This window comes from Haematobia irritans, chromosome 1 (assembly GCF_050003625.1).
Source record: "Haematobia irritans isolate KBUSLIRL chromosome 1, ASM5000362v1, whole genome shotgun sequence".
NCBI classification, from domain to species: domain Eukaryota; kingdom Metazoa; phylum Arthropoda; class Insecta; order Diptera; family Muscidae; genus Haematobia; species Haematobia irritans.
The window spans coordinates 52821137-52837057 of record NC_134397.1 but is presented as its reverse complement, the minus strand read 5'-3'; the positions used below and the strand labels follow the sequence as shown (position 1 = coordinate 52837057).

The 15921-nt window shown below is 32.1% G+C and overlaps 1 long non-coding RNA gene across 1 annotated transcript; it reads left to right on the top strand.

Annotated features, from left to right (window-relative positions):
* Window positions 1–14933: 14933 nt before the first annotated feature.
* On the top strand, window positions 14934–15685 carry LOC142238593 (uncharacterized). Its single transcript, XR_012722769.1, has 3 exons — window positions 14934–15001; window positions 15415–15480; window positions 15609–15685. It is a non-coding gene; the product is annotated as an uncharacterized LOC142238593 (long non-coding RNA).
* Window positions 15686–15921: the final 236 nt, after the last annotated feature.

Sequence of the window (15921 nt, the reverse complement as noted above, 5' to 3'; positions counted from 1 at the left end):
ATGAAATTTACTCTTCTCTGAGTCCCCGCAAGCCAAATTTGGGGGTCCGATATGGCCCATTTGCAATACCATCCGACCTACATCAATAACAACTACTTGTGCCAACTTTCAAGTCGATAGCTGGTTTCGTTCGGAAGTTAGCGTGATTTCAACAGACGGACGGACGGACATGCTCAGATCGACTCAGAATTTCACCACGACCAAGAATATATATATATATATATATATATATATATATATATATATATATATATATATATATATATATATATATATATATATATATATATATATATATATATATATATATATATATATATATATATATATATATATATATATATATATATATATATATATATATATATATATATATACTTTATGGGGTCTTAGAGCAATATTTCGATGTGTTACAAACGGAATGACAAAGTTAATATAACCCCATCCTATGGTGTAGGGTATAAAAACAACCAAATTCCAAAAGTCGAAACATTAGACGGCAGCTGATTAGGTTAGGTTGGGCTAAAGTGGCATTCCGATTAAGTTTTAGACTCACTTAGACTATACAGTCCATTGTGATACCATATTAACTAAAAGGACCTATTACATATGGGCACTTCTAGTTTTCGCCACTGAACCTTCTCAATTATTTCCTTCTGTTGAGCGAAGCAAATTGTTCCAAAAACATTAGCAGCCTGCTTAAGTTAACGTTTTCCAGATCCGCCAGTAATCTAAAGTTATATGCCCCTAAAATTCGCTTACGCCTTACATAAAAAGCAGGACACTCCTACTAATGATTCCTTTTCCTCCGCATCATGATGACTCTGGCAAGATGGTATCTGGCGAATTATACAAAATATGATAAAAACCATCTTTGGGCTTTGTAGGGTGTAAAGCAAATTAACTACCTGTACAAAAATGACTTTCATAACGAAATTAGCAATACAGTTTTCAATAACCCTCGATTACTCTGAAGGCATAATCGATGCCTAGAAGAAGCAATTTTCTTCAAAAAGAAATACAAATTTAAATGCCCAGTGAGTTTTACGATTTGTAAGAAAACGATTTTATTTATTTATCATAGTTCAGTGATTCATTCCAACTAATTTACCCTCAATGTGCCAAATATCATAAACTCAGTAGACTGGCTAGAGCATTACATGATCTGCCTGACTTGAGCTCTTTCCTACTTGTTAATGCAGCTTTCAAAAAAAATTTGTTTTCGGTTTATGGTTTTATATTAAATGAGGTTACGGGATTAAAGAAAAGGGATTTGTTTGTCGCAAGGGTAGGCTTTTAGTTTTTTTTCTTATTTTTCACTTTCTTTCCATTTCTTTGACTTTTTTCGGGCTAATTATTATTTTTTTATTTGCACTTTTTTTTATTAGGGTCACAATTAAGAGAAGCTTTTGCTTTGTGTTAAATTCCTTTTTCTCTATAAATTAATTTATTATCATTTTCTGGATACATAAAGAAGACTTTAAATATTAAAAGAAATATTTCTTCCTGCCTTTTTTCTTTTGAAAATGTAATGGCATGTGAACAAGAATAAGAAACGAAATCTAATACTCACCTTGTGTTCACTTCTGATGAATTTTAATTTCCTTGGGTATGTGTATTTCTTTTTAAAATTTCTTTATTCCAAAAATTAGCCTTGTTTATTTTTCATTTACTTTTGTTTACTTTAAAAGGTAGGCTTTAGTTTTATTATGTAGCTTGCTTTATTTATTTCCGAGAATCATTTTATTTACGTTCATCTGTGTTATTTTCTAGATTTCCCGTGCTTGTGTTTTTTTTTCACTGCTCACCAATGACATATTTATCCCAAAAGTATGCTTTATTATTTTCCGTTTTGTTTGGCCGCTGTAACTGCTGCCTTTGGGCTTTAGGCTGTGATTTATGAAGTTTTAATATGCTTACGTTGATTTATTTTTCGTTTAGCCTTGTTTGGATATTTTTAGTTGTTGGTATGACGTTTAAGTTATGGGTTTTACGTGCCTTAATATAGGCTTTGATTTTTCCTTCTTTTTTCGTTTGCTTTGCTTTGATAATGAGCTAAGGAATTTGCTTAGGTTTTGCCATGCATAGAAATTGTTTTTTCCATACAAAGGCAGGTATTAGGAAAATGGTAATTTAATAAAGGCTCTATGTTTTGTTTTTCCAATTTTTTATGCAGGTCTTGTAATTAATTAAATCTAGGCCTATTAAGGCTTAGTGATAGATTCAACATTTAATTTTGATTAGTTTCTTTTAGAGAATTTAAAATAGTTTTATTATATTTGAAAAACTCCATATTGTATTTTTTTCATGACAAGCTCCTTAAAATATGCCACATATTTTTAAAATGTAGTTTTATAATTTTAATCAATGCTTGATTTTTGCTTTAATGTTAGGGCTTTGATTTTATTTATCACCGGTTAATTTTGTTAAAATTTTTTACTTATTAAATTTTTGTTTTTTAATTAGCACAGAATTTTTGGTAGATTTTTCAAGAGATATACCAAATTCAAATATTTTATTTCAAATTTAATATAGAACAATATTTATATCTTCTCACGGGTGTATGCAATGTTTTTGTTTTTGTTAATGCTTTAAAGTATGCTTTATTTTTTCCACGTTTGACTAAGTTATCCAATTAGTTGTGTTTAATTATTTCAAAGGATTTTGTGATTGTTTTTTTTAACACACTTAGTAATTTGTTTTTATTAATTGCGACTTTTTTTGTTATATTTAATACAAATTAACTTTTACGAGCTCTTTTTGGAATAGTGTTTAAATTTTCATTTCTAGTTTTTATTTATATTGACCTTAAAGTAATTATAGTTTCTCAACATATGCAAACATTTAGTGCATTGTTATTTGATCCTTGAAATATGCAACAAATTTTTGAGAATTTTTATACAATCACATAAACCATGTCAATATTATTTTTTTTATTAACTCTTCACACTAATTTCCTTTTCAAATAGCCTTAGAGAATCCCTTGCAAAGTGGAATGATTGTGTATGGTAAAATTAATTTTGTTGAGGTCTTTGGTTTTAAAGCCTTAAAATAGGCTTTTTAATTTCAACAAAATTTTCTAAATAAATATTTAGTATAAATATTCATTTTTTATTTATCGAGAAATGTATAATGCTTAATATTAACACTAAGATCATCCTTTATTGCTATAACCATTGCACAGAGCATTCAAATTAATGATCCCCAAAAGTAGGCTTTACATTTCTATTTATCTCCATATGACTGATTTTATTTCGAGCCTACTTTATGATAGCTTTCTTTTTAAGAAACACTCACAGCAATAACAATTAAAATAAATGCTTTTAAAAAAACTCTTAGATAACTGCCGATTTTTATTTATGTGGGCGCCTTAATGTATGCACTTATTTTTTTTTTTTCTTTGCCCTATATTGTATGCTATTTTATTAGACTTGAGTATTTGAAAACATTTTTAGGGTCATTTATGATACATTAAAGAAAAACAAACACACGCGCTTTCCTACACACACACACACCCACAAATCAAAAAACACTTGTTTCCATACACTAATACTTGCAAAGAGAACAATATGCTTGTGTTTCTATAGAACAAATTCCTTTATATGAATCTATGACATAGATGTGTTTTGTGTATGAGAGATGTTTCACATATACATACGTAGAGAGGCTTACATTGGCATGTGTATGAATTTTCTTTGTACAATTTTGTGTGAATGTAAACGATGTTTGCTTCAAGTGCCAATGTACTCTAAATAGAGTATAACGCCAGCCAGCTGTATATGCTGGTGTTTTATTTTTTCTAAATGCAGATTTTAATTTATGCACGACCACTCTTCGTTTGTTTGGTTGGTTGGTTGGTTTTTTTTGTGGGTTTTTCGCGTGTTTTTTTTTTACCCGGAAAATTTAATGTTAGCCACAAAAGCTTTAGCACTAAGCATTAGACAGGACCAAACAAAAAACCATACGAAAATATATATGTATTTATGCATATATATGGGCCACAAAGTCAGCAGGCAGCCACAAACATAAAAATATAGGCGAAATGAATTTTCTTCGTTTTCTCTTCGCACATTGCTAGGGATTCGCGGAAATTTGTTTTACTCAACACGATTTAGGATTTTTCTTTGCATATTGTTTTTGATGTAGGTCTTGGTGAGGGTTAACGCGGTTTTCTCACACAACATAAACAAGAATTTTTCATTAGGAATTACACTTTTTTTGTTTTGCCTTTTTAAGGATGCCCGTTCTTCACTTCCGTTTCTTTTCTTTTGGATAAATTTCCCTTTTACTAATTTGTGCTAATTGAAATTCTTTTAATATTTTCTCTTTTTATCTCTTTCATTTTTATTATGTCAAGAAAAACATTTTTTTCCAAAGAAAAGAATTTCCCGTTCGCGTTTGTTATTTATTTTTTTTTTGTGTTAATAAAATTCACACGGGGGTAGTTGTACCCTTAACGAAAGTTGCGTTACGTACGAGTTTATTCCAACGACTGAGGATTCATACATCGTTTTCAAGTACACCACCACCAGTAGAAGGCCTCAGCAGCATGGCATACAGGTCCTTGTGCATGGACAACTCGTTTTGTATCGCTTTGTGGATGCTATTCCTGTGGATAAACTCTTTTTATTAAATGCTACTTTCGCCGCAAAGTATACTGCGCAAAATCGTATTTTCCTGTGGGGTTTCCAAAAATATGGGAGTTGTTAGTATGGAGTGAGCGAGAGTTGTTTTTTTTCGTCATAGAAGCGAAAAGAGAAAAATTAACCGAGTTTTATTGTAAAAAGAAAATCAGCTGTTTTTGACATTTTCTTTTGGTCTCTTGAATGAAAAACCACATCAACTTTCCTTTTTTTTCTTTTTTTTTTTTTGAATAAAATACTAAAGTATGGCCAAGGCGAATAGTTAAGGTCCCATGAAGTTAAGAGAGTGGTGAGAGTCGTTCATGGTCTCCTTTGTGGTGAAATAGGAATATTTTTATATGTTGTGAAAGGTTATGGTGTGATGATGGATATGCTGAAATGAGCCAATATCAATAGTGTGTAAAGAAATTGATAATCTTTGACCTGTAATTTTAAATCAAATTTTGGCAAGTAGAATATTATGTCTTTTATAATAAAACTTCAAAATTTTTTTCTATGAAAAAAAATATATATATATTTATCAACCACAGCTGATAAAATTCAATAGAATTCTAAATTATTAAATTCCAAAGAAATATTCGTTATATCTCCATATCGACCGATGACCATATATTGACCGACGACCCTAAATTTGCTATGATAATATTTGCTCCATGACTTTTTATAGGGAAGTGAAGGCTGTTCATCCTTATTTTTCTCAGGCTGGCTTGATTGTATGACAACTGTTGAAAACATTAATGGATTTAATTATAGGGTATTATTGAAAAAAAAAAAACAAGTAAGGAAAGTCTAAAGTCGGGCGGGGCCGACTATATTATACCCTGCATCACTTTATAGATCTAAATATTCGATACCATATCACATCTGTCAAATGTATTGGGAGCTATATATAAAGGTTTGTCCCAAATACATACATTTAAATATCACTTGATTTGGACAGAATTTGATAGACTTTTACAAAATCTATAGACTCAAAATTTAAGTCGGCTAATGGACTAGGTTAGGTTAGGTTAGGTTATGTGGCAGCCCGATGTATCAGGCTCACTTAGACTATTCAGTCCATTGTGATACCACAGTGGTGAACTTCTCTCTTATCACTGAGTGCTGCCCGATTCCATGTTAAGCTCAATGACAAGGGACCTCCTTTTTATAGCCGAGTCCGAACGGCGTTACACATTGCAGTGAAACCACTTAGAGAAGCTTTGTAACCCTCAGAAATGTCACCAGCATTACTGAGGTGGGATAATCCACCGCTGAAAAACTTTTTGGTGTTCGGTCGTAGCAGGAATCGAACCCACGACCTTGTGTATGCAAGGCGGGCATGCTAACCATTGCACCACGGTGGCTCCCTAGGGTGGAACACAATGGACTAATGGACTAGGGTGGAACACAATGTTAGTAAAAAATAATATGGGAAACATTTAAATCTGAAGCAATCTTAAGGAAACTTCGCAAAAGTTTATTTATGATTTATCGCTCGATATATATGTATTAGAAGTTTAAGAAAATTAGAGTCATTTTTTCAACTATTCGACTAAGCAGTGGCGATTTTACAAGGAAAATATTGGTATTTTGACCATTTTTGTCGAAATCAGAAAGACATATATATGGGAGCTATATCTAAATCTGAACCGATTTCAACCAAATTTGGCACGCATAGCAACAATGCTAATATATATGGAAGCTATATCTAAATCTGAACCGATTTCCACCAAATTTGACACTCATAGCTATATTGCTAATTCTACTCCCTGTGCAAAATTTCAACTAAATCCGAGCAAAAAATTGGCCTCTGTGGACAATGGAGTATAAATCGGGCGAAAGCTATATATGGGAGCTATATCTAAATCTGAACCGATTTCAACCAAATTTGGCACGCATAGCCATAATGCTAATTCTACTCCCTGTGCAAAATTTCAACTAAATCGGAGCAAAAAAGCTATATATGGGAGCTATATCTAAATCTGAACCGATTTGACTGATATTTTGCAAGTTTTTCGAGACTCATTAAATATTCGTATGTACGGAATTTGAGGAAGATCGGTTGATATACACGCCAATTATGACCAGATCGGTGAAAAATATATATGGCAGCTATATCTAAATCTGAACCGATTTTTTCCAAAATCAATAGGGATAGTCTTTGAGCCGAAACAGGACCCTATACCAAATTTTAGAATAATCGGACTAAAACTGCGAGCTGTACTTTGCACACAAAAATACATCAACAGACAGACAGACAGACGGACACACAGACAGACAGACAGACAGACAGACAGACAGACAGACGGACATCGCTAAATCGACTCAGAATTTAATTCTAAGACGATCGGTATACTAAACGATGGGTCTCAGACTTTTCCTTCTTGGCGTTACATACAAATGCACAAACTTATTATACCCTGTACCACAGTAGTGGTGAAGGGTATAACAAGTATATACAGCAGTAAGTTCGGCCGGGCCGAATCTTAAATACCAACCACCATGCATCAAATATACTAGTTTCCTTTGAAAATTTCAGGGGGGGGGGGTTTGATGACAGATATTCTCCCAAGCAGATCAGTTCAACCAGTATGCTTCCCATAGATAAATGTAAAGATTCTGAATTTTTAAGAACCATTTTTTTTTGTTTAAGTTTTAGAGGAATCATAAGTGTGCAAGAAAATGATGAAATAACGCCTTGATTTCAAATCTAAAATTTGTAGAATTTCATCTCAATTATTTAAATGATTACGAGAAGTAAAATCTGGAAATTTTGCATTCAGTTTCAAGCAATTTTCATGATCAGTGCGCCTTCTATACCTCAATAAGTGAAATCGGTCTATATGGAGGCCTTACAAAATGGACCGATAAAACTAATGTTATGGGTCTAAAATGCCAGTATATTTTCAATTTGTGGATAATCGGATAAAAACTAAAATTTTTAGAAACCTAAGGAGTTACATCGGGAGTCCGGTGTAATGGGGGGTATACCAAAACATGGAAGGATACACACAGTCTTCAGCACAATTAATTGTAGTTCTAGAATCTAGACCCCAAATCGGAGGGCCGGTATATAAGGGAGCTATATCAAAAACTGTACCGATACTCAATATATTCGTCACACCTTTTTAGGGGCTGAATACCTCTAGATTTCCAATTTCAGGCAAATTGGATAAACCCTACGGATTCTAGAAACCCTAGAAGTAAATCTGGAGATCGGTCTATATGGGGGCTACATCGAAACATGGTCAGAAAATCACAATTTTCGGTACATCTCTTTATTTTTCTAGAAAACATGTAGATTTCCAATTTTAGGCAAATTGGGTAAAAACTACGGATTCTAGAAGCCCAATAAGTAAAATCGGGAGATGGGCCTATATGGGGGCTTTATCAAACCATGGACCGGTACCCACCATTTTCGGCACACCTTTTTATGGTCATCAAGTACTTCTAGAAAAATAAAGATATTTTCCTAGAATACATTTAGATTTCCAATTTCAGGCAAATTGGTTAGAAGCCCAAGATGTAAAATCGGGAGATCGTTCTGTATGGGAGCTATATCAAAACATCGACCGATACTCACCATTCTCATGCACATCTCTTTATTTTACTAGAATACCTCTAGATTTCCGATTTTAGGCAAATTGGGTAAAAATTACGGATTCTAGAAGATCAAGAAGTAAAATCGGGAGATCGGTCTATATGGGGGCTATATCAAAACATGGACCGAGACACCCCATTTTCGGCACACCTCTTTATGGTCCTACAATACCTCCAGCTTTCCAATTTTAGGCAAATCGGATAGAAATTACACTTTCTAGACGCCTAAGAAGCAAAATCGGGAAATCGGTCCATATGGGCGGCTATACCAAAACATAGACCGATGGGCACCATTTTCGGTACACTTTTTGATGGTCCTAAAATACCTCTAGATTTCCAATTTCAGGCAAATTGGATAAAAACTACAGTTTTTATAAGCCCAAGACCCCATAGGGAGGTCGGTTTATATGGACCGATATAGCCCATCTTCGAACTTAACCTGCCTGCAAACAAAAGACGAATCTGTGCCCAATTTCAGGATGATAGCGCCATTATTGAAGGCTGTAGCGTGATTAAAACAGACAGACAGACGGACATGCTTATATCGTCTTAGAATATATCCCTGATCAAGAATATATATACTTTATATAGTGGGAAATCGATATTTCGATGTGTTACAAACGGAATGACAAACTTATTATACCTCCGTCACCATTCTATGGTGGTGGGTATAAAAAACAAAATAATAGGTATATACGGCCACAAAATAACTGCCGTATTTATCAACTTATGTTCTTAAAATTTCGTACAGCCAAATGGTTTGCGGCTCTCGTAAAATAAGCAAAATATCACCCAAATCGGTTCAGATTTAGATATAGCTCCCATATATATCTTTCGTCCGATTTACACTTATATGACCACAAAAGCCATAGCAAAATATCACCCAAATCGGTTCAGATTTAGATATAGCTCCCATATATATCTTTCGTCCGATTTACACTTATATGACCACAAAAGCCATAGCAAAATATCACCCAAATCGGTTCAGATTTAGATATAGCTCCCATATATATCTTTCGTCCGATTTACACTTATATGACCACAAAAGCCATAGTTTTGCCCTGATTTGCTTCAAATTTTGCACAAGGAGTGCGTTCAAATTTGAAGCCAAATTTGATTAAAATCAGTTCCGATTTAAATACAGCTCCAATATATATCTTTCGTCCGATTTGGACTTATATGGCCTCAAAAGCCAGAGTTTTGTCTTGATTTGCTTCAAATTTTGAACAAGGAGTACGTTTAATAGTATCGTTAATTGTGTCAAATTTAGTTGAAATCGGTTCAGATTTCGATATATCTCCCATATATAGCTTTCGCCCGATTTACACTCATATGACCACAGAGACCAATTTTTAACTCCGATTTAGTTGAAATTTTGCACAGGGAGTAGAATTAGCATTGTAGCTATGCGTGCCAAATTTGGTTGAAATCGGTTCAGATTTAGATATATCTCCCATATATAGCTTTCGCCCGATTTACACTCATATGACCACAGAGGCCAATTTTTAACTCCGATTTAGTTGAAGTTTTGCACAGGGAGTAGAATTAGCATTGTAGCTATGCGTGCCAAATTTGGTTGAAATCGGTTCAGATTTAGATATATCTCCCATATATATGTTTTTCTGATTTCGACAAAAATGGTAAAAATACCAACATTTTCCTTGTAAAATCGCGACTGCTTAGTCGAAAAGTTGTAAAAATTACTCTTACTTTCCTTTTGCGAAGTTTCCTTAAATTGCTTCAGATTTAAATGTTTCCCATATTTTTTTACTAACATTGTGTTCCACCCTAGTGCATTAGCCGACTTAAATTTATAGTCTATAGATTTTGTAGAAGTCTATCACATTCTGTCCAGATCGAGTGATATTTAAATGTATGCATTAGGGACAAACCTTTATATATAGCCCCCAACACATTTGACGGCTGTGATATGGTATCGAAAATTTAGATCTACAAGTGGTGCAGGGTATAATATAGTCGGCCTCGCCCGACTTTAGACTTTCCTTACTTGTTTTTTAGTAACATTGTGCTTCATCCCAGGACATAATCCGATTTAAATTTTAGTTCTAGAGATTTTGTAGAAGTACAAAAATTGTTTCCAAACCGGTTAAGATATGAATATTTGTATAATGGAATATAAACCTTCATGAAGGAGTTGAGATGCTAACAAAAAATTTTGGTCTATAAAGTGGTGAAGGGTATAATATAGTCGGCCCGTCCGACTTTGGACTTTATTTACTTGTTTACTTTCGTTTTTTGTTTTCTTCATATTAAATTTGCATTATTTGAAAATCTCAAAGTTTCCTTAAATCGAAAACAAAAAATTTAAATATGTTTAAATTGTTCCCTTAAAGTTACATATAATTTGTAATTGTTTAATATATTACTCGGAAAAAAGAGCATGTATTTCAAAGAGTAACAAACAAAAACAAATGTTAAAACTCTTTAACTCTTCTAAAATGCATACAATTCATAAAAATGAGAATTTTACTGTGAATTTCAAGAGAAGAGCGATAGCTAAGCTTGAATATTTTACGATACTCCTAAATGTGGATTTTATTTTCGGAGTAATCAAATAATCTTCCACTAGTCTAGCTAAAGTACAACACCTATTACATTAAAATACAATTGTTGCTCTCTTTTCCTCATGGATTTCTCTTTATGTATAGCCTCTCTTCCTCTCTGATTGTTATAAGATGTTTGCAGTCTCTTCTCTCTTTATTTACTACTTTGTTGTTTATTTTATGTGGATTCTGGTCATTTCCTTGATACGTTCCATATTTCGTTAGGTTGACTCTGTTGTTTTTTTTTTTTTTTGTCTTTTTACAAAAACTAACGCACAAACACAGTGATAATGGTTACGATTACAACCACTATGGCTATAACGGGATGTTGGTGATGCTTTCTCTTCATTTAGTTTACGTCTGTTGGATGCTCTTCCCCTCCACCCCAAATGTCTCATTCTCATATCCTTCATTCAGCTGTTTTTTATTTGTTTCTTTTTGTGTTTATGTGGATTTTGTCGTAGTTAGTTCTCGTTGTAATACATTTTGGTTTTCCACATGAGCCTCTGGGCTTGTGAGTAAGTGAATGTTATATGGATATCGATGTAGGAGTGTATATGTGTGTGTGTGTATGTCGCTTTGTTTGCATGTGGACCGTGGTGCTTTTGCGTTAAGTTTCATCTTAAATGTTTATCTTACCGCACCCTTTCCTGTTCCTATAGGCAAGTGTTGTTGCGTATGTGTGCGTATGTATGTGTATGAATATTATATTGTATACACTCTTATTTAAACACGTAATATTGACGCGTTACATTTACTTATGTTTTTCTTTTCCTTTGGTTTCATCCAAGCTTTTTAATGTCATTTATGTCTGTTTTCGTTTTTTTTTGGGGGGATTTTTTATTTATTTGCTTGGCTTTATTTTCCTTGGTTTCCTTCATCATCCGTGTGACAAGAGTGAAGTTAATGATTGATATTTTTGTGAAACACTTATATTGACTGGATGTGAAAAGAAATGAGCATGCATCATTAATACGAATAACAACTAAGGAAAGTCTAAAGTCGGGCGTGGCCGACTATATTATACCCTGCAACATTTTGTAGATCCACATTTTGATACCATATCAAATCCGTCAAACGTGTTGGGTGCTATACATAAAGGTTTCTGTTCCACTATACATATATTTAAATCTGACCCGATCTGGACAAACTTTGTTAGAGTTCTAAAAATTGATACACATAACTTTAACCCTTTCACTACTGATGTCCACCTGGAAGGACATGATTTTGAGCGTTGATTATTCGTTATCCTTGTAAGTTTTATTAAAAATTTTTGTTGGAGTATGTTAAGGGGGTCCTTCTAATATTAACTCGCCAGTTTTATATAGTCGATAATGTGTTTCGTCAATTTTATGCAAGTTTTTTTCTATGAACAACGTGAAATCCCCATTTTTTGTAATTTCTGATATTGCCCTTGAGCAGTTATGGTGACCTATTTATAGTATACAATTGTTGATTTTTTCTGTATGATAGGAAGTGTTGTTTAACAAAAAGGACATAAAAAATTTAAAATTGGGTGTACGGTATATACAGGGTAAGTCGATTAAATCATGTCCTCTATAGTGGACATCGGTAGTCAAAGGTTGCAAAGTTCATACAGAAATTTAAATAGTATTAGACAAAAATATGTAACATGAAATGTCAAAATTCGAATTTATTGTAAAACAGAGTTTATATAGGGTACTTCAAATTCCATATGTATTGTAAAACTATTTCGACGAGTTTGAGATTTCATAGAATTCGACCCAATTTAAGGAAGTAGCATCAAGCACTCAAAAATCTCAGTTTCATGGTTTGCCCAAATAAATTTGACAAGCACACTTTTCCTCTGTTGGTTAAGCTACACTTGTAGTTTAGTCAATGCATGGCTTTAAGCTGAGATCAAAAAAAAAAAAACAACAATAACGATTGAAGAGAAGCCAACAATAACAAACAAAACGAATGAAGATAGAGGAAGCACGCTCAAAAACAAACCCAGCCAAATACATACAAATCGATGATTTGAGTTTGGCAAAGGAAAAGAGATATGCTGGCAAATTTGTTTAGGCAGTAGCCGACTATCAAACCCTTTTTCGGGAGGTTCAAGTGTAGTTCACGTTGGGTTGAGTGAATTATCCGAATTTATTCTGATAATTGGTTGATAGTTTTGCTGCAAGTAGAGGATGCTGATGAGGAATGTGGTAATTCCGAAACAGCTGTACATCCAACCATCTTGCAGTCTATAGGGCTTTGCCCAAATAAATTTGACAAGCATACTTTTCCTCTGTTTGTTAAGCTACACTTGTAGTTTAGTCAATGCATGGCTTTAAGCTGAGATCAAAAAAAAAAAAACATTTTATATAATATTTGTAGTGTAAAAATAAAACAATACCGTTAACATACTCCAACAAATCTTATAAGAGTAATGTGCACGACTTTGAGATGGTCTACTGCACATTACCCCATAGACAATAGATTTTACATAGATGATCCACTATTCTCTTTAAAAAAATGTGCCAGTTCCAAAAATTAATTTTCTGACATTTCGTTTTGATTTTTTTGTTAAGAGTCAGTTCCAAACATTAATTTTCCGGCATTTGCTTTTGTGTTGTTCGTAAACAGAAATGCTGATCAAAATTAAATTTTGTATTTTCGCGGTTTTGGTCACAATTCTTTGCTCAAATATGAACTTTTAATATATTAATTTATTAACACAGAAAAAAAGTGTCTCGTAAATTTAAGAAGATTTTTACAATAATTTATTACAAGAATTTTCCAGAATTTTAGTTCATTTTTCGTATCTTCAACGAAAATTAACTACTCGAAAGGAAATTTTACAAATTCTAAGTAGCAATCGTTTAGTTCATGGCCTACAAAATACGATGGAAATTTCCTTAAAAAATTTCTTAACTGGTAGTTAAAAATTCGTTTGTCATGCTATAAAACTACTTGTGAAATGTAAAGTATTTTCTAAATAATAAGTGCAATTTACTATAAGATGTTTTTGTATGAGAAAATATTTTTTTACGAAAAATGAACTTGAAAGTGGATAGGAATTTCTTACTGACAATTCCTATAGTTAATAATTGTTGGTAAAAAATTACCCAATGAAATATTTTTAGTTCACATGTAATTAAATTTATAGACATTTTCGTCAAAAATGGTAGATAACATTTCATGAAAATTTTGCAAATTTTAAGTTAAACGTTTCATCGTTCATAAACTGGTGTTCCTTTACGAATATTATTCTTAGAGTAAATTGTCAGCAGATGCGATGAACTAATGCATAGTACAGAGATTTTTATCGGCATAGTGGAATGTGATTAATGTAAAGATGATGTTACTTGAGTTTTGTTGTGTATACATGAGTGTGGGGTTGTTTTTATTTTTGTCCATTTAGTGGTTTGTGTGTGTGTTTGTTATTCGCGGATGGTTTATTTGGCTGGATGAGGTGTTGTTTTCAATAAAGGCACATGTGTTTTTGTTGTTGTAGGAATGTTTTGGCTTTGCTTGGTTTTGTTTGGCATGCTTCAGTTGTATAGTTGGCGTTGGCGTGGGCTGTTGCATCTTTTTAGCTGGTATGCAACAAGGGAATATAAAGACGTGGAATATTTTGGATTTTTGAGACATATATTGGTGTTTGTTAATTAAACCTTTTAAATGAAAGTTATTAATATTTTATCAGTAGTTTAGAAAAAAGTTATTAAAAATATGTTGAAAGTGTATTGAAATTTTTATTATTCTATGTAAAAAAATAATATTCAATTCCAGATGAATTTGGAAAATTTTATTTATATCTCAGCGTATAGTTTATTCATAAATTGGTAAGTATTTTTTTAATATGACTTTCTTTTAAAAAGAATATTTTTTATGTATATTATTATTTGTTAATTATTTTTTTTGGAAATCAGTTTAATGGTTTTCTTTGTTGTAAAAATAATATTTAATTTCAGAGCAACTCCAGATGGATTCGAACAAATTTAAAATATAGAGAATTGGTAAGTTTTCTTTTAAAAATTGCCTTTTTTCGACTAGAATATTTACGTTTTTATGACCTTTTTATCATCAAAATTACAGGTGTTTAATACCTTATTTTAGTATTTCTTTAATAAATTTTTTTGGAAACCAATGTAATATTTTTAATGTAAAAACAAATATTTAATTTCAGAATAACCCCTTAAAAATTTGGACAAATTTTTAGTACTCCTTTGCCTGTAATTTAATAGTGAATTGGTAAGGATTCTTTAACTTTCTTTTAACCCTGGACAGTCATCCTTATTTTTTGTACATTAACGTCATCCTTCTTCATTTTGACTACGGCTGATTTCAAGACGCTATAATTTTCATCGTGAGCGAAAAAGTGAACCAAACTTGAATTTATTTTCCTATTCAATTTAGTTTTAAGTAGTATGAAACAAAAATTCATAAAACGGTCGAATTAGTATAACTAAAATTTACCATTTCCCAATAAACTAAAATGCATTTTAAATCGAAAATGAAATCACGTGTCGTCATTTTGACGAATGATGACTATCTAGGGTTATCAAGAATATTTGGTTTTTTATGCTTATTATTATTTTTCTCATTAGATTTTTTGAAAACTTATTTAATTTTATTTAATGTAAAAAATAAATATTTAATTTCAGAGTAACCCAAATAAATTTGGACAACTTTTTATATTTCCCCTCAGCGTACAATTTAATAGAGAATTGGTAAGTTTTATATTAAAACTTTGACTTTCTTTCAACTAGAATATTTATTTTATTATATTCTTCACATCGATAGCAAAACAGTTTTATGAGTTATTTAGAATACTTCATTATTTCTCTAACTGTTACAGGTACAAATTTTATGAGATACGTTTTCCAAAGAAATGTTGAATTCCTTACACCATTTGAAAAAATGCCCCCAAATATGGTAAGTTACAAGCTAAAATGAAGAATTAAAAATTATATTTCATTACATGGTGTTAATTTTTAACAATTTTCATTATTGTTTCCATTTTTTCCAGCAAGATATGTGAAAAAATTACCTACGATGAATAAACAATATAAGGATAAGTCAAAATGTCCAAACAGCGAGTTCAAATGAACTACTTTATGTTCCACGTGGTCATAATTTTTATTCACAAAAAACATTGTATTAAGAACTTT